General features: G+C 37.3%; 1 protein-coding gene across 1 annotated transcript in view; it reads right to left on the reverse strand.

The window, feature by feature from the left end:
• The window catches only part of LOC128739195 (uncharacterized), a 266,006-nt gene extending 239,783 nt beyond the window's left edge, over positions 1-26,223 (reverse strand). The window contains exon 1 of the mRNA XM_053834631.1: positions 25,280-26,223. The gene's annotated coding sequence lies outside the window, so the exon portion shown is untranslated. The remainder of the gene's footprint in view (positions 1-25,279) is intronic.
• Positions 26,224-27,149: the final 926 nt, after the last annotated feature.

Raw genomic sequence — 27,149 nt, forward strand, 5'->3', positions numbered from 1 at the left:
TTTCAAATGTCAGACAGATCAAGACTATGAAATCCAATAGAGCTCCAGGGACACACTGTATTTCAGCCGAGATGCTCAAAGCTGACCCATCTTTGTCAGCCCAGATGATGCATCAGCTATTCAGCAATATATGGGAAACCGCAACTCGGTCAAAGTCCCTAAAAGAGGAGATCTAACTGAATGCAGTAACTAGCGTGGCATCTCGTCGCTCTGCATTACTCTCAAAGTACTTTGTAAGATAATCATCAACCGGATCCAGGAGAAGATTGACGCTACTCTCCGGCGCCAGCAAGCTGAATTTCGTGCTGACCGATCATGTGTAGACCATAGCACAACGCTTCGCATTATATTGGAGCAGATCAACGAATTCCGAGACTCTCTTCTGCTGGTGTTCGTTGACTTCTAAAAGGCGTTTGACCGATTCAACCACGAAAACATCTGGGGCGCACTTAGGCGTAAAGGAGTTCCAGATTAACTAGTCCATCTCATGGAGGCTCAGTACGAGGCGTTCTCGTGCAAGGTTTTGCACAACGGCGGCTTGTCCGACCCCATAAGGTTTACTATTGGTGTAAGACAGGGCTGCGTTTTATCACCGCTGCTGTTTCTATATATTCTATATTCTAGTTCATATATTATTATATGTTTGTAGTTTACTAGGTAACATTGTGGCTGCCTTGGAAACCAATAAGCATTACGATTTATAGTAAATAAACTTATTATCGGCATGCAAATGCAGGAAGCTATATATTAGCATTTTGGCCGCAAAGTATCTGTTTTTTCAACCTACATCAAAAAACTATTAATTTGGTAATTTTTATGTAAGCTGTCAAAATGTTAACCAAATCGACAATTTTTCTTTCCCACAACGTCTGTCAGCCAGCTGGACATACCTCCTAGTTTGACGCATGATTAGATGCACTACAAATAAGCACAGTAATTGCACATGAGGTACACTCAAAACTTGAATGTTCAATGATATACGGTTTTTAGGCGAAATTTAAGTGAAGTAATAAATTAAGACATGCAATGGTACGATGCTGTACGATTGTTTCTAGTTACTTTTTTAATTCCAAACCGTATTGATTTATATCAAAGGTTTTTTCAAAATTAATATGATTTTTCAAATAGTATACAGCACCCACACAGATAATATATTGGTTGATTGACCCTGCAGCCCAATATTAAAATTACACCTGAATGATGAAAAGGATGTCCGATGTTTATTTCAAATGTAAAGAATGTTTTCCACATGCTGTAGAGCCCATTCTCTGAAAATTTACCGAACGATATTGTTGGGCGAGGAAAGGACCCGAGTGAACCAAACATCATGCGTTTGTTTGAATAGGACGAACCGATCTTTATGTGTTCAATCCTTCTCAATGGCGTGTGACTAAACGCATTGTGTGGCATGTGCCAAATGTATCCTTCTAGTAACTGATAGGCTTAGCAATCTGTAGCAACATCAAGCCGTATAATGGTTGCTGGGCTCCGGGGATGATTTCAGTAAATTCCAACGCAAATATGTAGCTCGAGCGACGACAAGCAAACAAATCGGTACAATACCGATTGAATCAATCTTCTTTAAGAGATGATCCTAGTTTTTAATTCATAAAGAGCAGACAATTCTTGATTTGTCAGTGCGTACATTTTTTCAGGAAAATTTGATTACTTTAATTCTATATGTAAGTTAATCATAGACCTGTGCATAAAAATTCTGATATCCAAATAGATGATAACACTACGTTAAAAAATCAACTATCTAGATACATTAAGATTTGCAGTAGAAGGAAAATCAACCTAAGAGATACAAACTAAACAAAGCCGACAACAAACAACTAGTCCGTAGTTAGTTTGTTTATCACTACAATGCTATTCCATAATTACCTTTTATCGACTAATGTTTATTACATCAGCATTTTCATACTGCAGTCTGTTTCCTGCCGGCGAGCAGTTTGTTGAATGAACGCAGACAGCGGAATACATTAAATCATATGAATATTCACCTATAGGAAATAAATGAAAGCGACAGGAAATAAGGATGAGAGATTTTCCAGTTTTCTCTCTTCACGTTTTTCGTACGATACTGCACATGATGCAAAGTGTGTCATAAATGGTGATTTACCTTGTACATAATACGATGTATTCACGACCCCACACACAGGTGAGCGAAGTTTGTTACGTTATTTCAAATGAAATTGCGCTGGCATGTTTTGCTTTCGCCTCATGTAACGAATTAGTAACAGGAAGAGCAAATATGCTTCAATTGTTTTACCCGATTGACAGATCAGCCAGGGGGGTGCGATTTTTGCTAAGAGAAGTATGTTCATTTTTTTTAACTTGCATGAGTAGATTGTTTATTTTTTATGAACCCATTGTCTAGTAAGTAGAGGAATAAATTTTTTTTTATTTTTTATTTTTATCGCCCTTGATAGGACGGGTTTTTTTTTAATTTTTTTATATACCACTAGAATCGCCTTTTTAACAAATATTAGCCAAATAAAATACGCCCAATGAAATAAACCTAATACGTTTTGTAATTTATTTACTTCTTTTCGGTAAATTCACTGCTTTCTAACTTCTAAAATGCATGCCCAGATACCTATACTTTTTTTGTATTTTCCGTTCGACGAATACCATCTAGGGTAAGGGTGGGTTTTTTCAGCCAATAAAGCGATTGCTAATTTTTCGGTCTAAGCCTAAGCTTGCTGTCTCCATAATGTAACCAAAAACAATCGGCGCACGTACCCGCGTGAATGAGATTATGCAACATTTGCTGACGTTGTTGACGCTTTCATCCCATTCAACCTGCACCATTCAATAAGCGCATCAATATCCATTTGAAGTGCACAGCAGTCTGTTAGTGTTGTGATTACACGGTAAAATTTGAGGTCGTCAGCGTTCAATAGTTTCGGGGATTTCAATTTTCCACAAAGGTCGTTGATGAAAAGAGCGAACAGCAGAGGTTCCAAAACACTACCTTGAGAAACACCAGAATGAATCCGGAATGGAGTAGAGTACGTCCCGCCAACTCTCACCGTTGAGCTATGCCCCGTCAGATACGACAGAATCCATTCTGTCCGCCACTGAGGTAGTCCCATTCTCCTAAACTTCTCAACCGCCAGAGTGTGTGGAACCTTGTCAAAAGCCTTGGCAAAATCAACATACACAGCGTCGAGTTGTTGTCGTTTTTCGATTTTATCCACAATTGTCGATACATAGCTTAGCAAGTTTGTAGTGGTCGAACGGTTTTTCATGAAGCCGTGTTGTTTTGCAGATATTATGGACTTAACAGATTGGTATAACGAATCATGCACGATACTTTCAAGGACCTTTGGCAGACAGCTAAGAATGGAGATCCCACGGTAGTTCTCTACTTCGTTAAACGAACCAGATTTATAAATAGGTGTGATTGAAGCAGATTTCCAAACAGTTGGGAATTACCTCTCGCAGATAGAACGGTTGAACAGTATACTTACAGGGTAAGCGAGAGCACCAGCAAACTGACCGTATAACGGTAATGTTCAATAACACTAGTTAACAACGTTTATGAACTCAGTAAGCTAAAGGTGATTTGTGGGACACATAGAAACTATACGAAAAGTTTTCACATCCGTTAAATTTCGTCAAAACTTGCTCATACAAACGCCTAGCACGTTTCTTGGCTACAAAATTCTGCTTCAAGTGCCGATTCGGAAATTTACTGGTACTGTAAGACCTGTAGCCTTCTCGAACGAGGATATTCCGCGTGGTTTGATAGTTGGCATTGTACCTTCTAGCCATATCCCGGATGGAGATGCCAGGATTGGACTTAACACGCCGCAATATCTTCCCCCTCAGCTATCGGTCCCTAACGTGTGCATTAAAAAATGGACTTTTTTCGGATGGTGATAAAAAACTAAGACAGCTAATTGAGTTTGATAAATTTCCCATGAAAGGTAATTATATTAGCTTACTTGCCAAAAAAATTCTACACCTCTATCAGTCGAACTCTAACCGTGATGGCGAAAACAGTGAAGCTACTTCGTTCAGAAGTGTACGCCACCGCGTCGAAAACGAGTATCGTCTGGCACTTTGTAGACGCCGGATACGCCCGTTCTGGCGTTTATAACATCTTGGCACTATTGAACAACAATCAAAGCACCGATAGAAAATCCGGTTCCAGACGGCCGATGACCCAGCGCGACACGAAGTTCCAAAGGATGCTGAAGAGGAAGACCGAGGGAAAAGTGGCTACATCGCTGCGTGCGCTTGGCCAAAAGGTATTCCTTCAAGAAGAAAGTGAGCTCCGAGGTGAAGTTCATTTCACACACCAAGTTCCCCAAGAAGGTGCTGCTGTGACTGACAATCAGCGAGAAAGGAATGTCAAAGCCGCTCTTCTTTCGTTCCGGACTGGCCGTGAAATTTATAGTACGAAGTGCCTGCCGGAAGTTGCGCCATTTATCAAGAATTACAATAAGGGCGAAGACGCGGTGTTCTGGTCGGATCTGGCGTCGACCCACTACTCTAAGCGATCGTTAAAGGAGGTGAAAGGCTGAATATCAAATCGGAAAACCCGCCCAACGTCCCCCAGCTGCGTCCCATCGAAAATTTCTGGGCAAACCTGAAGCGTAAGATCTACTCCAACAATTTTGTCGCGAAAACTGAGGAGGAATTGATAAATAAAACGAAGAAAGGACACACGCCTACACGCATGTTTTCGTCCGCCATGGCGAATGTGCATGTTAACTGCCGGAAGGCCGTTCGCAAGGGCGTACAATATTTTTGCAAGCAAGGTAATATAATTACCTTCCATGGAACTCAAACTCAATTAGCTGTCTTAGTTTTTTTTAAACCATCCGAAAAAAGCCCATTTTTTTAATGCATACGTTAGTTGCGTTTTTCTTGAAACTTCTTTACCATCTTTCCACACCTAGGTTAATAACCTTTTAAAACAATACATACTGTTGATTTTGCATTTTTAGCACTTTCGCCAACTTTGATCCTTTAATATTAGTGCAAGATTTTTTTTTACGTCATTTGAGTTCCATTCTGTGTGCTCCTTAATGTATGTAAAACTTCTTATCCGTTCAATTATGTTACTTTTCAGGTGATCTGCGAAAACTAAACAATGTTTACATTTTCACCTTTGAACAGTACACAGTCATAGATGGTCCCACAGTAACTTCTTCAGGGCAAACCTGACGCACCTGTAATGAATGGCAAAAGATGGTGCCCACTTGTACCCCATAGCCGCCATTATCGCACGTGGAAAGCTGGATATTTTGACGAAATTTGCACCAGTTGTTCTTCATAAACATTGTAAACAAATTTATCACTAATGTTTCCACTTCCTTCCACAAGGGGCGGACCGGTGACGCACGAGGGTCGTCCAATTTTACTTTTAGCCAGGCTTCACTCTCTTCAAACATATGTAAAGCTTGATTCAAAACTAAACTACGCTTAAGAAAACATTTATTTCCTAGGTTAGTAGCGGTCTACTTATGATTGACATTTCTCAAATAAATTCTAAATTGTTTCCAATATTTTCAGGTTAGTTTCCATTTAAAATGACATTGCTTGTGATTCCTGATCAGATCCACTAGTAGGATTATAAAACACGGTCACAAATAATTTGATGAAATAAAAATTAGAAGCTAAAACCGTAGACTATGAATCTTTTATTTATTTCTTTCATTTGATATTTGAAAAATATGACAATAACAGTTAGTTGTCAATGAGATGTGGGAACAAAGAAATCCGCAAAATAAATATAACCATTATAGGGTAGATGCTCCAGTAATGGAGGGATTATGTCGGGGGATAGTATACAAAGACAATTTGAACGCTCAATTTATCAGTTTCCAATTGAACTACCCGATAATATGGTGCACCATAGTATTGGCTTCAAATACATACCAAAATTATACCATTCTGCTGGTTAATATATCTAAAATATTGCTTTTCCTGACATTAGTATGTGCTCCTAAAGTAGTGGTAATGTTCCTATAATAGTGGAAAATTTGCCTGTGGAATGTGGAATGTTGTTTACCGCCTTAGCAACGATTGCAATGAGCATGGCAGCAGGTGGATAACAACGTAGGCTTGTTAAAATGCTATGGATTGTTACGAATTTCTTAAGCAAATGCACTCTATTGGACTGCTGAAAAGGAATTTGTAATTTTTGCACCAACGTCTTGAATTTTAACCGTGTATCTTAGATAAAACTGTTAACAAATATATATTTAACAATAGAAAACGGAAATTGTCTCGAAATCCGCCAAAATTATGATATATTTCGAGTTTCCACCACTACTGGTACTACCACAACTACTGGAGCATCTACCCTACCTGCCGCTTTCACATTAAATGGACGGTAATCAATTATAACAACGAAATAATCTTTTGCTTATCGCAACCGAATCTGTTTGACATCTTTCGAAATGAAAAATCACCTTATTCAATAAATAACCAACACAAACTGTCGTTTTCAAAAATACACCGCGATAGTGAAATTCAGCTCGATGCTGACAGCATGAAATAACATGCGGTTAACTGCAAATTGTGTGTTGGCATCAGCTGCAGCAAGTTTTTCCAATTTTGTGTTGTTTTTGCGGTTGTGTTCGCCAGTAAAAAGACAGTGTCTGCACGCTTTCAGCACACGAAGTTTAAATGGAGTTGTCTGGGTTTTGTATGTAATTACTTACTGCTGCTTGCCTACAGTGCACGTTTAATACAGATTATTCGTAGCACTAGGTATCCAAGCATATTACCCTAAACCATAACCACAAACTACAATTAGATTAAATTTATATAGGTATCGCCTGTCGTTCAACGCTTCAGTGCTTAGATTAGTGAGTCGGAATAGATTTTTGACTGTAAATTTTCTCGAAATATGATTATGCTATACTATATGAAAATGCTATCAATTATGTTTTCAGCACCCTTTGATCGGTAATCGAACAATTCCACTATCTCTGTATCTGTAACCAGGCTTGTGACATTGAAGTTAACTTGAAAACGATTTTTGAACTACCCTAACAAACGTGCCAGGCTTCATCGCGTGCAAATTACAGCAAAACCGGTAAAAAAGTTTTGCATTATTTTTCGACGCATAACATAGACAACTCATAGACATGCTCTCGGTCCGTTCGCCAAGCCAATTTCGGAAAACAAACATTTTGTCAGGTTCACAATTTGAGTGTGCTTTCGAAAGCATTTTCGGACCAATCACGAATAGGCAGCCTAACAAGAATATATTTAACAACACAATTGAGCTTGTCACCCGATAACACGATAAGCATAGAATTATTCTACGGTGTTTGCTAACATTCAAGCTAGCGACATGAAACATAACTCCTAACTACAGGAACGAAAAGTGTTCGCGCCACAGACAAACAGCCAAAGTACGTGTTTCGGATAAAGTATTCTTAGAGAAGGTCGCTTACCTCGCAATAAAGGATTAGCGTAATGGTGCGGCACACTACCTATGTGAATGAATGGTTGAATATGAATTTTTATAGCGTACCGAACGAGGAGTTAACATAATCTCGACACTTATTCAAACCGTTACCGCCAACTAAATATATGCATGGTCACAATTTACCTAAATGTGTTCGGCTGTCATCATGCAATGATTATGAGCAAAATAATGAAATGAGTAAGTTGTTTTGAGTTTGACTGTATGTTTGTTGTTCAGCTCTAGGTGTGAATGGAAATAAATTCTAATAATTTCCAGTACATGTCTCGTTTACGTTTGAGAAAGTTACGCGTTATGTCGCGAATGTAAGTCAAAAAACCTATTTTATATTTTCATTTTCACATATGGGTCATTCTATCTCAAGTGTCCAAGAATGTCGAAAAAATTACAATCGACTATCAACGATTTCTACCAATATTGGCATTATTGTTCATACCGCCCCCTCAACCAATTTCCCAAAGTTTTACACCGATTGATCAATCCCCCAGGCAGTAACGCAACTTCCTATTTCTCAAATTAAAAAAAAAGTAATTTTTCGGGTTACGATCTCGGAAGCAGTTTGATGTGAAGACATACCAATTTGCTTTTGCTATGGGGTTTTGGCTACTCAATCGATTCATGTTATCAGGTTTCATCAACAAGCTTTGTCAACATCATACATTTTATTGCGATTTAAAAGTTTCGTTTACAAAGCTCAAAAGTTAGAGAAGTCTTTTCCAAACTTCTATAAACAAAAGAAAAAAAAATGTTCCAATACATTGATTAGTTTACCGTTTCACCGTGGGCTGAAACCCAAATCTAGGTGGACAAAAGTAATTACGCTAAAACCGTTAGTTCTAGGTATATAGTATGTTCGGAGTAAATTTGTTATTTTAACTTCCGCATTTTTTGGTGTATATGACATTAGGGTGACCATCATGGTAAGCGAGGGCAATACATAAACTTTTTTATGGCTTAAGTTAGCTGAATAAAATGTTGAGCAAAGTTAAAGAACATAAAATTTTAAGTAACTTTGCTAAAGAAATAAAAGTTCTATCTCTTATGGTTGATGGGCTGGAGTTATTTAAAGTTTTTTGGTCGGGGTGGACCTAAAAAATTCGTTTTTTCTTTATATCTTCTTTCGTGTTTATTTCAAACAAATCATGCCTTCTGAGCACTTTCATACGCATGGAAAACGCACACTTTGATTGAAGGAATCAAGTCGCTATCTCATTTGATTCTCAAGCTACAGGCATTTTTTCTAAAAAAATATGGTTTTTTCAAATGTCAATAACGTAAAAACTGCTCAAAACCAGCAAATCAAATTTTGTATAAATGTTTAGCAATATATTGGCCTCCGAAATTAATTGAGTTCACATCGGTCCAGGTCGGTTCTTTTTTGTTAGACCGTATTGAATAATGAAGTAAAAATTACCGTTTTACTTACCAAAATCACCATTTTTACGTAAATAGTATGGATTAAAAAAGCGAAAATAAGTCAAAAAGGTTTTTTTTATCTTAATCAAGTATAATTAATAATGGTATAACTTCTCAGGGTGATTTAAGTTTCTTGAAAACTGGAATACCTCTAATGTTTGCTATTAACAAATCTGAGTACTGTAGCATCATACTCACTAAATCAGTTGTTATCTCTCGAAAACTTTCGTGTATGACTTTCTCTAACTTGCCTATATATCTTACTAGCTGACCCGACAAACTTCGTATTGCCACAAATTAACCTGTGTTGTACATAAATCATAAATCTCGGATGATCTTTGCCACAATCTCGAGTTTTGCAAGCCCCCCAGTGGGCGGCGCTTACGACGGCGGGTCACCGGCAACACTCGCGACCGTCTCGTCCTGAATGATCTAGTGTTACTATAGATAGTTTTTGTGGTCTTGTATTGACTAATGTTTTATGGAAGAGTCTCGAATTTCTCGAGTTCGATTAGTTTTTGAGTTTCGCAAAAATTTCTGTTTTATTTGTATGAGAGTCCATATCCCCCTACCACAGGGGTGAGAGGTCTCTAACTATCGTAAAATGAATTCAAGACTCCAAAATCTCCCACATGCCAAATTTGGTTCCATTTGCTTGATTAGTTCTCAAGTTATAAGGAAATTTGAATTTCATTTGTATGGGAGCTCCCCTCTTAAAAGGGAAAGGGGTCGTAATTCACCATAGAAAAAATTTCTGCCATCTAAAACTCCCACATGCCAAATTTGGTTCCATTTGATTGATTAGTTCTCGAGATAAGAGGAAATTTGCATTTCTTTTGTATGGAAGCCCACCCTCTTAAAGGGGAGATGGGCCATAACTCGCTTTCTAAAGAAGAGAGGGGTCTCAATTCACCACAGAAAAAAATCTTGCGTCCAAAACCACTTACATGTCAAATTTGGTTCCATTTGCTTGATTAGTTCTCGAGTTATGAGGAAATTTGTTTTTCTTTTGTATAGGACCCCCCCCCCTCTTGAAGTGGGGAAATCCATAGAAAATATACCATAGAAAATATTCATGCCTACAAAAACACCCACATGATAAATTTGGTTCCATTTGCTTGATTAGTTCTAGAGTTATGAGGAAATTTGTATTTCGTTTGTATGAAAGCCCCCCCTCTTAAAAAGGTAAGGGGTCCTAATTCATCATATAAAAAATAATTGCCTCCAAAAACACCCACATGCCAAATATGGTTCCATTTGCTTGATTAGTTCTCGAATTATGAGGAAATTTGTATTTCATTTGTATAGAAGCACCCCCTCTTAAAGTTGGGAGGGGTCCTAATTCACCATAGAAAATATTTTTGCCTCCAGAAACCTCCACATGCCAAATTTGGTTCTATTTGCTTGATTAGTTCTCGAGTTATGAGGAAATTTGAATTTCATTTGTATAGGAGCCCCCCCTCCTAAAGTGGGTAGGGGTCTCAATTTATCATAGAAAAAATTTTTGTCTCAAAAAACACCCACGTGCCAAATTTGGTTCCATTTGCTTGATTAGTTCTCGAGTTATGAGGAAATTCGTATTTCGTTTGTATAGGAGCCCCCCCTCTTAAAGTTGGGAGGGATCCTAATTCACCATAGAAAATATTCTTGCCCTCGAAAACTTTCACATGCCAAATTTTGTTCCATTTGCTTGATTAGTTCACGAGTTATGAGGAAATTTGTATTTCGTTTGTATAAGAGCCCCCCCTCTTAAAGTGGGGAGGGGTTTTAATTCACCATAGAAAATATTCATGCCCTAGAAAACTTTCACATGCCAAATTTGGTACCATTTGCTTGAATAATTCTCGAGTTATAAGGAAATTTGCATTTCATTTGTATAGGAGCCCCCCTTCCTAAAGTGGGGAGGGGACCCAATTCATCATAAAAAAAATTTTTGTCTCGAAAAACACCCACGTGCCAAATTTGGTTCCATTTGCTTAATTACTTCTCGAGTTATGAGGAAAATTGTGTTTCTTTGGTACAGGAGCCCCCCCTCTTAAAGTGGGGAGGGGTCCTAATTTACTATAGAAAATATTCTTGCCCTCGAAAACCTTCACATGCCAAATTTGGTTCCATTTGCTTGATTAGTTCTCGAGTTATGAGGAAATTTGTATGGAAGCCCCCCCCCTTTTAAAGAGGAGAGGAGTTATAATTCCCTTTATAAAGAGGGGAGGGGTCTCAATTTACCATAGAATAAATTCTTGTCACCGAAAACACCCACATGCCAAATTTTGTTCTATTTGCTTGATTAGTTGTCGAGTTATGCAGAAATTTGTGTTTCATTTGTATGGGAGCCCCCTTTCTTAGTGGGGAGAGGGGTTTCTAACCATCACTAAAACCTTTCCTGGTCCCAAAAAACCTCTACATGCATATTTTCATGCCGATTGGTTCAGTAGTTTTCGATTCTATAAGGAACATACGGACAGACAGAAATCCTTCTTTATAGCTTCCTGTGCCCAGGCTTGGCATACACTTTTCGCTTCGAATTTGCTCTTTTGATTACTGCATCTCTGCCAAGCAAAATTTGAATAAGTTATGTATGGGGCGTTTGTAGAATTTGTTATTATCTACAATATTGCTGAAATAAGCATTACTATGCATTTTGTATTTATGGCGCTATAAGGCTGCTACCCTCTTGGTAGCGAAAAGAGCGCTCTTTTTGCTACCAACGGCATTGCTGCCCTACAGCGCCGTAAATACTAAAGATAAAACTTCTCTTTCTTCAGCAATATTATAGATAATTACTAGCTCTACAAATGTCCCCTACACCACTTTTTCAAATTCTTCTTGGCTGAGGAGCAGTAATCAAAAGAGCAAAATCAAAGCGAAAAGTGTATGCCAAGCCTGCCTGTGCCTCTTCTGACATCATCCCAATCGGTAATATCAGAGAATCAGCCTTGGAATCAGCTACAGTGGTGTCATGCATCAAAATGTTGTGTCTTGACGACCGAGGGGTCCACTGTTTCGAGGTACTTAGAGTGCAATTCTCATTTTTTAACAATTTTCAACCAATCAAGTAAAAAAGTTTCAATATTTGAAGACCACGTAACAGTAGTAGCCCGGTTTCAACGAGAATTACTGTTATATTTTTGGCGACCACAATTGAAATGTTACAGCATTCACATCCCCTAAGATAAAAGGTTTTTCAGCTCGAAAAAAACCAATAAGCTGAATACAGATAGTTAAGATAAAAAGAAGCATTTAGACTTATTTTCGTTTTTTAATCCATTCTTTTTACGTCAAAATTGTGATTTTGGTAAGTAAAACGGTAATTTTTACTTCAATATTCAATACGGTGTAGCAAAAAAGGGCCGACCTGGACCGATGTGATCTCAATTAATTTCGGAGGCCAATATATTGCTACATATTTATACAAAATTTGATTTGCTGCTTTTGAGCAGTTTTTACGTTATTGACATTTGAAAAAACCATATTTTTTTAGAAAAAATGCCTGTAGCTTAAGAACCGAAGGAGATAGCGACTTGATTCCTTCAAACAAAATGTGCGTTTTCCATGCGTGTGAAAGTGCTCAGAAGGCATGATTTGTGAGAAATAAACACGAAAGAAGATATAAAGAAAAACGGATTTCTTAGGTCCACCCTGACCAAAAACCTTTAAATGGCTCCAGCCCATCAACCATAAAAGATAGAACTTTTATTTCTTTAGCAAAGTTGCTTAAAATTTTATGTTCTTTAACTTTGCTGAACATTTTATTCAGCTAACTTAAGCCATAAAAAAGTTTATGTTTTGCACTCGCTTACCATGATGGTCACCCTAATGTCATATACACCAAAAAATGCGGAAGTTTAAATAACAAATTTACTCCAAACATACTATATACCTAAGACTAACGGTTTTAGCGTGATTACTTTTGTCCACCTAGATTTGGGTTTCATCCCACAGTGCGGCGTTTTATTACGTCCAGTTGGTTCCGCCCGGCAGTGGAATACTAGTGTATATGATCGTTTTTTATTCACTTCCCGTGGATTAGATAATAGACCGTATGAATAAAACAGTTTGCTTTACTTTTCCCGTGTAAATCTTATGGGAGAGTTTACTCTAACTCTTTTATTCATACGGCCTAATATTACTAACAAATCAATATCTAAAATAGAACAAATACCTAGTGAATTTTTTCAATTTTTTTTGCCATAACAATGACATTTTTGACATAACAATGTGAAAAATCAAAACAACTAGCTAGACTTTAAAAACTGAAACTGGCATTGGTCAATTGCAACCAGTGTGAAGTGTGATTCACTTGTGATGAAATGACTTATATACAGAAGCAGTTTTCTAAAGAACTTTATCGACATGAATAAGCGAATTTCGTGCTGAGTATTATCGGTCGCGTTTAAGCGTTGCAAGCAGCTTCACTATAGTGAAAGTGCCATTACACCTTTGCGTTAATTTTCAACAAATCCAGTTATTAAATCTGCTTTGTCAATGACCTCGAATAGGGTAAGTAGCATTTGTGGTTATTGTGGTGGCATAACGATACACTAAACTAAATTAATGGTTTTAAAACGAAATGCATGTTTACTTGTTTACTTGTTAGGCTTGTCTAGACAAACCTATGATGATCGACGATGATAAGTCGCAATCGACAAGTTCATATTACAGTCCGGACTCGATTATCCGAGTGTTCATTTTTATTTTCAGCCCGGATAATCGAATTACCCGGATAATCGAAACATTATTTTTGGAACAAATTTTTTTTGGTATGTCAAGTTTTTTGACTTTTAGGTATCATAAATGTTTTATTTATTATTGATCTATCTTCCCAAAAGTCAAAAAATTCCTTTCTTACGATTTTTTCCGCTGATGATTTTTTTTTGGTACAAAATTATTTTTTGTGTGTTATGATTTTCAATATTTAGTTGTTATAAATGATTTTTTTTATTATTCATCAATCTCCCCTAAAGTCATAAGATACCTTTTTTGCATCTTTTTATATTAATGATTACGATGTTGATGATGATGATGATGATTTTTAAGTACAAAAATTGATTTCATTACCACAGAATTTATTTTTGTTTTATTCGCCGATAAAAGGGATATAAGAAAGCAATTTTGTAGCTTTAGAGAGGTGAATCAATACTTGTCAAGTAAGAAAAACCCGGATAATCGAATCCCCGGATAATCGAGTCCGGCCTGTATTTATATAGGCGGTAACAATTGACGCCAGCCATGAGACTCAAGATATGTTATTAATTCAAGTCGTAGTAAAGGTGCTCCACAAATAGCTACATCAAAGAAACAAAATTTCCGTACAAACGCATGTGTCGAGTAATATGTTTAGATGAAGAAGAGTGCTCTAAGGACAGTTAACATGAAAACAGGATATCAATCTAGAACCACGTAAATGGGAATACATACCTATTATACGGAACTTATGTTATTTGTGTTGTCGTCTAAGTAAATAGATAAAATCCTTCAGTAAAACCTTAAATATTTCTACATTAACCGTTTCTTGTAAAGCTCAGCATACACTAGAATCCATACAATTATTCAAAACTGCCAAAATAATGCGAATCTTAATTCTTTATTTTAATTCTTAATTCATTATTGATGGCTGAAGTCTTTTAAAAACTAAATTACGGCAATTGAGTGCCTCTTAGGTCGAAGTCTCTTTTCCTCTATGGGTTCGCTTGCAAACGAAGCAAAAATTAGCTCCACAGCAAAAACAGTCATTTACCGATTGAAACCAAAACCAGCCGGAAAAAGTATAATGAATGATTAGCAGAAAAATAATCCCCATGACGATACAAATCCAACCATGTGACAGATCCTACACCCTGAACCTTCGGGTTCTATTATGTTTCGGTCTTGTTCTAGTGGGTTCACTCGCCATTTTGTTCCATTACAAGTATTACCTCAGGTGCGAAATTTCGCTAAGCGCTAAGAACACTGATTTGTTGGCTTCAGCGTCGGAGCATCTTTCCTGTTCAGATTTCCAGCACATGAATAGGACAAGGTGTCCTGCGAACGACAGTATCCCTTTCCATTGATCAAACCGCTTTCACGGCGTTTTTGCACACTCATTTTGGGATTTCACTAGACCGGAGTCAGCCACCATTTTTCCTCCTAGGAAAACTTTCCTATTTTTCCGTGCCACATGGTTGGTTAATTTAATTCCGTTTTTATCCGCTTCCCTCGCAAAACGTGTTACGCGTTTGCAACCACTCTTTTCCGATTGCCATTATAGTCATGGAACTTCATTCCCTGCTGAACGCCAAAACTTTCCCTTAATGAGAAAACTTCATTTTTATTTCTTTTCTTATACTCTACGTTCACGATCACTGATTCTTTGTCTCAATCTGTTCGGTACGGTTCATTACAAAAAATGGGATCGATCCCATACCATCTTTTCAAATGAAAATAATTTTAGCTTCGTCACCCATCTCTTCCTGACTAGTGGATTGTAGTTTGTCTTTTTAGCTGAGGTCCATGAGCGATGGCTGACAGGATGAATGGTTACAACACGAAGTGGTTTCATGCCTCTGCTATCTGTCACTTTCAATCTTTGGTAGACAACAGTGTTTGATTGAATTTTCCTCGCATAATTGATTACCGCAGCTGTCAAGTAGGAAACGCGAGTGTTGTCTACTCTATATTTTAGCTCCCCGTGTTTAACACCTCAATCCTCAGAGAGTTACTGCGCCTGAACTAGTATCAACAGTAACAATAAATTCAATTAAGTTAAAACACTTGATGAAGAATGGAATTTTACTCTGTAAATATTTTATAACAAAGTGAACTACTGCCGTCCATTTAATTGCCATTATGTAGAACTGAAGAAAAAGTACCCTCGTCATTAGCAATCATTGTTAGGCTGACGCCTAGCAGTCTGCAACAAAGGAGAACGTTGAATATTTTACCGTGACAAACTACAAATTGGCGACCATTTCGACTTGTCGCACAAAACATTCCAGGAATTTTCGTAGACAACGATATCGTAAAGCAATCAATAAATGACAGTTCCAGGAACACTTGTGGCTTATACAAAGTTCGTTCTTTTCTAGAAGAAAGTTCGTAAAGCTTACACTTATGGCTAAGAGTTGCACCATTTACCATCAACTAAAATTTGTGAATGAAATTTTTTTTTATTACAAATTACTAAGTTGTTGATTTATAGTTAAGGTCACAAATTAAGGAAAGGGTTTCGTTAAACAAGCAGGTTTAATTGTTATAGGGCGATTTATATATTTTGGACAGGCGTTGCGCGTACTCTATTTTGGACTTTTACGGAAAAATCAAATGGAAAATGTCCAAAATAGAGTAGGCGTAACGCTTGTCCAAAATAGATAAATCACCCTACTCGATTGAAATGTTACTGGTTTATATTTTTATTATCCGCCAATGGCCAAACAGCAAAACTGTATGTCCTAGTATAATCCTAATTTATGCATAAATGAATAATGAATTATTAGATAAGAGAGTATGAATGAAGAATGCAACTGAAGAAGCGACCAATATAGTTCTTGCGCTTCCAAAAACTAAGAGTAAGGACTTAGTTGCTTTTTTCTTCTTCTTCTTCTTCTCCTTCTTTTTCTTTGTCATTAGTCCGGAACCGTGGCTCGTGCTGCGTCAACTCATCTCCGATCTATTCTGTCCTGGGCTGCTTGTCGCCAATTCCACGAGTGTCTTGACTCGCAAGCCATCGGCCATCTAGCGCGTTTAACCTACCTATTCCTGGTGCCGGGGTTCCTTGAAGAGAACAGTGAACTTCTCCGGAAATAGTTCACAATACCTTCCATTCGTACAGAACTGCCTGTACGATACCTTCGAAGAATACGGCAAAAGGCACATAAGCAGTGTTGGGCACCGCTAATTCGCTAATTCGCTAACCGATGCAATTTGCTCGATAGTCGTGGAAATTTCGCTAATCACTAATCGCAAACTGCAAATTAACAGTTACTGTTTATTTTTGAACATATCGCAACAACTTGCATTGTAATCTATCGCTGTACAAATTATTTGTAATTTACATTTATTACATGACTTTTCTTAATTTACCTAAGATCAAAGCTTATTATAATGGATAAAATGCTTTACAGTTTGTTAATTTTCAAATAAACAGCGACACGTCATTTGGAATCATGGCCCAGCAACAATTCGGCTAGTCTGAGTATAAATTATAAAGTATAACTAGCGTTTCTCGATTAGTCGGTTAGCGAATTAGCGGTGCCCAACACTGCACATAAGTATGCCTGCCTCAAATCCGTAAAAGAATACACGTATGATTAATATTTTGTACATCGTTAGCTTTGTGCGACGTATACGCCTTGATCGAAGCGTCTAACGGAGGGTAAAATATGCCCGATTTCCATCGTGGTATTGGCGGTAACCAGATATCGCAAACATACGAACTCTACTCTAGACTAGAACAATAGTTTAGTCTGATCCTGCTAGCTCCCGTTTTAGTCTGGCTACTCTTGCTCTTGCTTAGGCAACTCTTGTTGAAAATCGTGCCTTTCGTTTCTATGCCCACTCGCGGATAGCTTTGGATCTGCCGCGTCAGCTTATCCTGTGTTAAAGCTGATGCAGCGAAATTGATTGTTACATGAAGGTATTCTAATAATATTGGATGGAGTTTCTTATAACCCCGGACAGCGCATAAGTTTTTCTGCTTAGGGGTCCACCCAAGCGGGTTTGGACCTTCAGCAACAGTATCAGTGTAAAATTCATTTAATAATCTAATTTGGATCTACTGTCAAGATTGTTTTTCATATGTGGACTCATCACTGCGACCATTATCGTTGATCTATAATATAAATATTTTCAATAAAAATCAACACTTGAGCTTCTTTTGAGTGTACTTTCATGATAAAGTAGTCATTTGCTTGATCGCATCGTTCTTACGATGTTGCCCGTTAGTTGGTTAATATATTTAACTATATTACCTAGTTGATTTGTGAATATAATAATGAAATATTCTTAAGAAAGCCTTGATAAACGTCTTTTTGAGACTCGACAGTTATTAGAGTACAAGGCAAATATGGGCTAGTGTAACGACCCTAGTGACTCAACATAGACTCTACATACTGACTTTTCCAACATAGGCACATCTTGAATAAACTTTCTAAAAACAATATGGCGCGTTTTAGTCCGGAAGACTTTTTTCGCCTCAATTAACGTTAAAGGAATTTCGATATCGTTAATTTGGTACATTTTGCATGTAATAGGATAAGGTCAGGGCCAGGGATGGAAAAAAATCGCTTCTAGTGATCAAAAACGTGGGTGCAATTAGATTCAGATTCATTGACATCACTACTTGTAAGCAATAAATACTTTCTCGCGATCTGTACAGATTATGACAAACATCACATCAGATCATGTTCATTGCTTGACTGCGTTGAGAAACACTATGATCGACTGCTGAGAATTGATGAGCGAACAAAATCTTGTCATAAAAGGTAAAGATTCACTGTTTGTCATGAGCTGTACAGATCATAATCTGTGCGTGTGACAATAACTCGCAGAGTCGATAAAAATCACAGATTTTTCATCCCTGCTACGTCCCTACTACGGGAACTACACACAAGCAAGCAACGTCTTGGTACTACATCCCGACGACCTTCTACTTTTTGTTCGACCTACTTTGCAGCCTGTTAGTGTGCAGTTACGGGGTTACAATCTTATTAGCTCTAACAGTCACATCCAGTCGAGTTTCGAACATACGAGACGACTGGCTCCGCGTCGTACCTCGAAGCCAACTGGGAGGTTACACACAAAAAAAAGTTTTTCTAAGACTTGACCCTTCTTTATCGACAGACTTCACAGTCGGCTATTTAGCATCCTACTGACACTAGCTAGTATGGCCACTAAGTCGAGATTCGTCGACTTAGTGACTTAGTGACGACGACAACATACGACGATTGGCTTGTTCGATCAGCATCTTACATCGAAGCTAACTGAGCAACTTTAGATGAAACACACCTTTTTTGTATATTTTAAACAATTCAGAGAAATGCATTGGCATTTTAATAATGAAATGTATTTGTTTATTGTAGTATTATTTAAGAAAACACCCTCATAAAGAAAATATTATGACCTGTTAATGTCGATTATCCAATCACGGAGTCTCTGGATGATTACAAAATGATTTGATGATTACCTAAGTAAGACGTAGTAATTCGTAGACTAAAATGTAGACGGATTTCACTTGACGGATTGAAACTTGTCTATGAGGCCGACAGAACCCCTTTAGCATTCAATGGAACATTTTGTGTGTAAAAATTTCATGTGAATTTTGCATACTTAGTTTTTTCAAAATTGGTCTAAACTAACTTTTGTAAAGGGCTCTATTTGTAACTTTTTTTATTATAGATATAACTCGAAAATTATAGGACTTACAAAAAAATGATCTATGACCCTTACAAAACCTTCTGGTTTTCATAAAAAAAATACTGAAAAAATTAAATTTCTACACTAGAAAAAAAACCTGAATTAATCCACCTAGCGGTGTAACCTGGCCTTTCTGCTGTAACAATATTTTTTTTAGTTTCTCAGGATCATTTTTAATTAAGTTGACTATATTTTTAATTATCAGTTATCAAAATGTTTATGTAACAGTCAAATTCACAAGAACGTACTGCGTGCAATAATTATATTTTCTATCGTAAGGTGCGTAATTATTTGAAAGCGTTATTTAATTTACTTTATTTATATTTATTTTTATAATATTTAATTTTTGTAGAATGAAAAGCGAAGCAAGCCCATGGATATAATCGTCTTAAGAACTTGGCCCTTCTTTATCGACAGACTTCGCAGCCGGTTATTAGAGTACAGCACAGGAGTACAGGTGCTAGTGCAACGATCCTACTGATTCTATAGCAGCACCGCACAGTCGAGATTTGACTTGTTAGGCTAGTATCGTATCTCGAAGTTAACTGGGTGGGCGAATGATATGAAAATAAAGAAATAGTGCAAAAGCAGCGCCACAAACATGCTTGAGCATGGAAAAAATAATTGTTTTCCCAGCGCTAGTATTTTTGATGGCACGAGCGTTCTCATATGCACTAAATTCATTTGAACTTATTAGCATTTGCAAATCTAGATACCACTAACCTTTAGTGCTAGCACAAAACAGAATTCACTCAAATACTAGCGCTACTTGTCGCAAAACTTATAACCTTGCTGAAAACAGTAGTTTGCTTTATTGCTGAAATCGCGAGATATACCGAGATGAGGTTAACGTTCTACAGGCGTTCTACAAAATACAACAGCACGAGCAACCATGGATTAAACAAACTGCTATTCTTCGTATATATCAGTGGTGCCCAGGCACAGGCATGGTGCGGGCCAAATGAGATCGCCCCATGATGTCGCGGGTCGCAAATTCCTCTGGCCATTCCTGCGCATAACAAAATGCAAAAAATGCGGCAATAACAACCATTTTCTGGGAATTACCACAAGATTTAAACCGGAAAGCATTCAGAACGACAAAATGCACGAGGCATTACGGCTGATTTGTGTGACTCCTGTGTCATCAAAAAAGTTACTCATAACAAGTCCACCATCTCTCAAATCAGTCCGCAGGCCGCAGTTTGGCCATCACTGGTATAGATACACATACACATACATACACACATACACACATACACAGACACATTCATACATAAATATATACAAACATACATATATACACACATACATTGAATGCAATCAGTACTTGATTGGAATATTCTGTTTTTACACATCTTGAACGGTTCAATACATAACACTTAAGAGTTTAAGCTTGAATAACTTTTGAATTAATTGTCCGAATTTCAATAATTTGGTTGCGTTTGATAGATCTGAACTGCAATTTTCAAATAATGATAAATCGCAGAAGTTTTATCATTGCGTTATTGCGTGTTGAAAAAATGTGTTTTAAATACCTATTTTGCGCATTTCTTTATGACTTTCAAGCCACAAACCCAATCGTCATGAAATTTGGAGGTTATAACTTTAAAAGGGTTTCCTTTCATTTGCAATAAATTTTGTTCAAATCGATCGAAGGACCCTGAGAAAATGAGGTCTCGTATTTTATGTATTTTTACACATAACCTTAGAACTGAAAGCCCGGTCAATATGAAATACAATAGTGAACAGTGGGAGAACTAGACCTTTCATTTGATAAACTAAGATCATCTAAATCGGTCCAGTCATCTCAGAGAAAAGTGGGACACACACACACACACACACACACACACACACACACACACTTTTTGCCATGGTAACACTCTAACGGGTAAAGGTGCTGGTAGGTAAATGGCCTTCACTGTTAGAACGTGCAAAATTCATTTTCAATGAAAAATATGACGAATGTCCTCAAAAGAGATTTCTTGCCATTTTGGCATCAATTTTATAACATTTTGGCCATGCGTTCGAGAGTTATCATCAAGAGTCCAGATATAGGAAACCATGAAAGTCAAACCGTGAGCTTGATGGTTTTTACGATGTAGACTTTGACAAAATGATCCAGACAGGTAAAATTTTCACAAAAAAAAAAACAATATTAAAATTTGGTCTTGTTATTGTCTGTTTTATGTTTTATGAAAGAGTCTAAAATTCCTCGAGTTCGATTAGTTTTTCAGCTACGCAAAAATTTTTGTTTTGTTTGTATGAAAGTCCTTATTCTCCTACCACAGAAGTGAGGAGTCTCAAACCATCATTAAAAAAATCCTGCCTACAAAATTGCCAAATTTGGTTCCATTTGCTTGATTAGTTCTCTAGTTATGAGAAACTTTGTATTTCATTTGTATTCCTGCTTGTTATCCTCTAGTGGGGGGAGGGGTCTCTAATCATCATAAGAACCTTCCTCGGCCCCAAAAACCCCTACATGCAAATTTTCACGCCGATCGGTTCAGTAGTTTTCGATTCTATAAGGAACATATCGACAGACAGACAGGCAGAAATCCATTTTTATAAGTATAGATTTCGAGATTTGTAGAGGCCAGTGCATACGGGAGGTATGCTGGGTTATTCAGGAGTGTGTCAAATTTTTTTCTGTTTACTTGTCTCTGACTCTGTCGCGGTCTAACGTAAACTTTTCTCTTAAGTGAAGGAGCGTTTTGTGAGATGAATGATAAACTGGACAAAACTGGAAAACTTTTCGATATGAGGTCAAAAATATATTGGATCGTTCAATGGTAGGTGGGACTCCAACCCACACTCTCTCGGTTGGTACCCGAATGTTTTGGCAATTAAACTACAGCCGCATCCATCTATTAAATAGTTTCTTGTCTAATTTTGTCCCTCCGGTCTAGCCATTCCATATACGCACACATACGCTCCCCCGTGGTTGAAGCAAAACGCAATCATACAAAAAATGATAACCGTCGGCGGGGGGTAGGGTAAAGTGGTGCAAAACATCATTTTGCAGAGCAACGGCGTCGTTGTTCCACGTTTTTCAACTTCTAGAAGACTTTGGGATCTTTTTTACACTTACTCCTGGTGAAAATTTCTAACAAAAAACAGTATTTTTTGTTATTTTTGACGATTTTGGCAAGAGTCAAAATCATTATGTGAGGCAGAACGTCAAAACCCGTGGACAAAACGCACCAAGTTTACCCAGCTAGGCGTTAAATGCAACTAACAAATTTACATTCAATCACTTGTTGTATAAACTCCTAAAACTAGGCTGCCGAAATGGCGCAAGCGTTCATTATAGCGTTTGTTACATACGCTTGTTTGCTGGGATACAATGGGTTCATATCTCAACATAATTGGCAATAAAATTTAATCATCTACTTTTCTCCAACTGATGTGTGATGAAATATTGTAAGTTAAACAATGTACAATTAGGTTTAAGGCAAATTTTAAGTCCTATACAATGCATAATATTGCTACATTTTTAATAAATAATCCGAAACAAAAGATGTACTACAAATTAAAAATATTTTATAACTGTTCGATCCCGCTGTGATGCATTCTACCCCTGTTTTGTATTTTGAAGTTTTTTGCAATATAGGGGAAATGTGTATAATGTGCCCCCCCTAAGAATAAATGGATATATCTCTGTTATGCTTCTCCAAGCTAACGTGACAACTACGAGTATATGTTGGTATTTAAGCTTACAACCAATTGCAATTATTTATTTCGTTTAGTATTGTGGAATAAAGATGCTAGGAATTATTTAAGAAAAGCACCTAAATGTTGTGTTTCTCGTCTGCGCTGGGTAAAATGCCCCACCTGCGGTATAATATGCCCAATGCGGTAATTTGAGTATTTCTACCAGTGACAGACCAACTCTACTTTGTATAAAGTAAAACTATTTCCTTTGTTTTCAAAATATCGTATTTTTATATAAAATAAACCTAGTTTCGGCCTTCTGGTGCACGTTTTCTTTTCTGCGTGGGGCACATTATACCGCAGCTGTGGCATTTCGCACCGCGTAGTTGAATTACCTGGAATTTGGACGTAGGTAATAAATTATTCCCACCACGGTAACTCTACAATAGTAATTGAATTAAATAATGGCAATTGACTTCAACTTAGATCTGATTACATATGTTTATAGCCACATTTGCAAGGGGGGCAAATTGCACCACCGCAAGTGGGGCATTTTGGCCTGCTTTAACTTATTTGAAAAAATATTAAATGCTAAAGCAAATAAAGCGTTTCAAACCGCCATTTTTGGCAAGGATGTCTTTTTGAAGTTCACTTCACGCAATCGAATCGCAACAACCGGTTATTAACAGATTTTGACAAGAAAATAGCTTATGGAAATGACGCCAAAAGTTACATCGGAAGCTGTTCAAAAACAAATTTATTTTTGTTTTGTTTTTACAGCATGTGACAACTGTCATACTTGCATAGTAGGCTAGTTCCATCAAATACTATGGTTTCTGGGTGGTTTTGCATTTTAATTCCGCTTGTTTAATGAAAAACGAAGGGGGGGCACATTGGCCAGGGGGGGCACGTTATACACAATTCCCCTATGTGAAAAACATGCTTAGTTAATGCCGTTTTTGTGATGAATCATCGAGTGTGACAGTATATAAATTAGATAGACTGTATTTATTATGAAATTTGCATACCGACTAGTGGTAAAAGCTTAAGAGAAAACCGTGTGTGCATGTATGGAATGGTTAGACTGGAGGGACAACATTAGAGATGAGCCTATCCTAATAGATGGATGCGACTGTAGTTTAATTGACAAAACACTCGAACACCGGACCGGAACTCAGTCTTCAGTTTTTAAAATGCTTTTTTTCAGTGATAGAAATTTATTTATATTTTTGCAGTATTTTTTATGAAAATTTAGAATATTTTCTATAGTCTATAGTTGCCCATAGATAATTTTTTTAGGTCCTAATTTTCGAGTTTTATTTTTTATAAAAAAATAAAAATATTTGAGCCCTTTCGAAAAGTTAGTCTAGATCAATTTTGGTAAAATTTAGTATGCAAAGTTTCTTATTTACATGAGACGACTCAACACACACAAAGTTTCCTTGAATTGTGAGAGGATCATGCCTACCTCTATTCCAGTTAGCGCGAAATCCGTCAATATGAAAATAAGAGACTAAAAATATTTTTCGGAATCCAAATCCTACTTTGATTACAAAAGAAAACTTTGGTTGAAATTATAATGACGCTTTAAAATGGAAAATACTCATTCCCGTAAGCTTATCAAACGTGAATAAACTACAATAATGCGCAGTATCTCTTCCAACAGTCAACTCTACAGTTTAATAAAAACACTTTACATCGATGTGGCAAATAGAAAATAAAAATATATTACCAAAAATAGTCAGGCTTTTAAGTTAGTTGATAAAATTTTTCTTATTCTTTTTACATAGCATGTAACTTTTGATTGATTTTGCAAAAACACTTAACTCTCATTAAGACTGCTGGAGAGTTGATTGAACACATATAAAGTAAAATATTGATAAGTACTTATATATACATCAAGTTGATGTCATACATACACAAACACTAACAAGAAAAAGAGCACAAATCATAATTAAGCAATAATAAAAAGTAAAAATAAGCTACACTTCGCCCATCTACCCGAAAAACAATCAGCTGACACAATGTTCCGATCTTACTGACGTTGATTTATATTCATAAAAAGTATTACCGACGGCATTTCTGTGCTGCAATGCCTTACATTCACTTAAATTGAAGACATTAAAAATTCTATATTATTCCTACAAATACGTTCTCTTTCACAAAACTTCCATAATTTTGACAAACATTTTGCACAAGGATCAAGCAAATCGCTCTTTAATGTTTAGGTGCAGTTGTAGTAGAAAGTCGCAGCTCGAAGCATTTCGGAAAATTAATAAACGATATCAACAACTTGGAAACAAATTTATGTTCGCAACATACATCACACACTGGGAACGGTAAAATTGAAAAATATTAGATTTTTACCTGCCTCGAGCGTCAGAAACGTACCATTTAATAACACAACGAAGCGAATGAATTTTCGGTAACACCACATACACATCACGTTTCCAGAAAAAATGACTATCGTTAATTACAATAATTTTTCCTCGCTCAAGTCCTTTTCGCCTAACGACACAATTATATTAACTTTGTTTTCTTTTATCCCGTCGAAATCGCTGCCATTGAGAGTGATTTATTCGATGCTCCTTTTCGTAAATCCGACTGGTTTGAAGCTGTGTTTTTTGTTTCGGTTTCACTCACTCAGTCCAATTTTCCTTTTCACTGTGCGGTTTTAATAGCTTTTGATTTTCCGCTTTTCCTCTGTGCAATTTTATGCTCACTAATTATCACTTTACTAGCAATTGGAAAAACTCACTTTTTCGCTTTTGGTGTGTTAATTATGAACGAGTGGTCCGCTTTGCTCTTTATCCTGAGCGATTTTCCAATTCATTCAAACTGCTTGAAATCTTTTGATGATCCGTTGTTGACTGCAACTATTAGTAATACTTTTCAAAGTATTCCAACAGCTTCACAGCACTTCACTGTAGTGATAACATTTTTTTTCACTGAATTTTCCACACAGAATAATATTTTGTTTTAAAAATAGGCCAACGGCCAAACTTTCCCGCCCACTGAATTGCAAGGTTTGAACATCAGATTGCTTGTTCGAAAAATGATTATTATTTAACGAGCCAACAGCACACTTGACATCGAAGTAAGGAGGCCTTATAATACCTCACACGTTTCCTACTTATCATTTATCAGTGTCAGAAATGTTCTGAACTAATGCGATCACGCGGATTTTCTTCGTGCTGGATCTGATGGCGATGCTCCACCGAGACTCTTTCAAAGCTCTCACAGGAAGATAATCCTTCTCTCCTCCCTTTCCTCATCAAGCACAGCAAAACAAAAGCAGCCCTGTTGGCACTGCAGTGTAACTAACACCATATAGCTCGATGCTAAAAACGTGTCCACCTACAACGACCGCGAGAAGTCAACTGAAACGTTGATGCCATTTCGTACCTCATGGCACGGTATGCGGAGGAAATTTTGTCAATGCACCACGAAGAATGTGAACCCTCCGAAGCATCGAGAGCAAGGGAATCCAACAATAGCCCATAAGGTTCTCCCGGCGGAAATGCTGTGCTACCGTGATACAACATAAGCTTTAGAGAGCGAGAGCGTCGCACAGAGAAGACGGAACGCAAGCATGTGTAACGAAATCACACTGCGAGACTTTGGTGTTTAGTCGCCGAAACCGTATGTATTTGCCAACCACTGCACGGCTGTGGGTGGTGTTTGGGAGGCAAATTCGGCCGTTCACCAGTCGGTTGTTTTGCTCATCAGAGCATAACGCATAAAGCGATGAGAGAGGAAAGCAAATGTGCCTTGTATAATGTACGGAGATGGAGTCTGTTACACTAGTCGCGTACGAAGCGCGGGTACTGTCGCAGAATCCAAGTACGAAAACGTAAACAACGCTCGACTCACTTTTCACATCTGTTCTTGCTATGAAAATAATTATTCGGAAGAAGCGCTGTTCAGGTTTTTCTCCTTCCTGCATTCATGCGAGTGAGTGATTCATTCGTCTGGTTTCCGAGACCAATTCAATGTCTAAAGAAGCGTCTTGCGCGGTATAAATAAGCATTGTTTCCAGTTTGGTCAAGACCGTTTTAACTGCGAAGCATCATTCAAATGTCATCTGCCAATGTCATAGATTTTAGCATAAGTTTACCTCTAAAATTCCCAATTATTATATTATTACAAAATGTTCTTAAGCACATGGCACTTCCGATGAACTCAGTATGAGTTTTGTAGATCATATGACAATCTTAAGCCGTTGACTATGATGGAC

This window comes from Sabethes cyaneus, chromosome 3 (assembly GCF_943734655.1).
Source record: "Sabethes cyaneus chromosome 3, idSabCyanKW18_F2, whole genome shotgun sequence".
NCBI lineage: Eukaryota > Metazoa > Arthropoda > Insecta > Diptera > Culicidae > Sabethes > Sabethes cyaneus.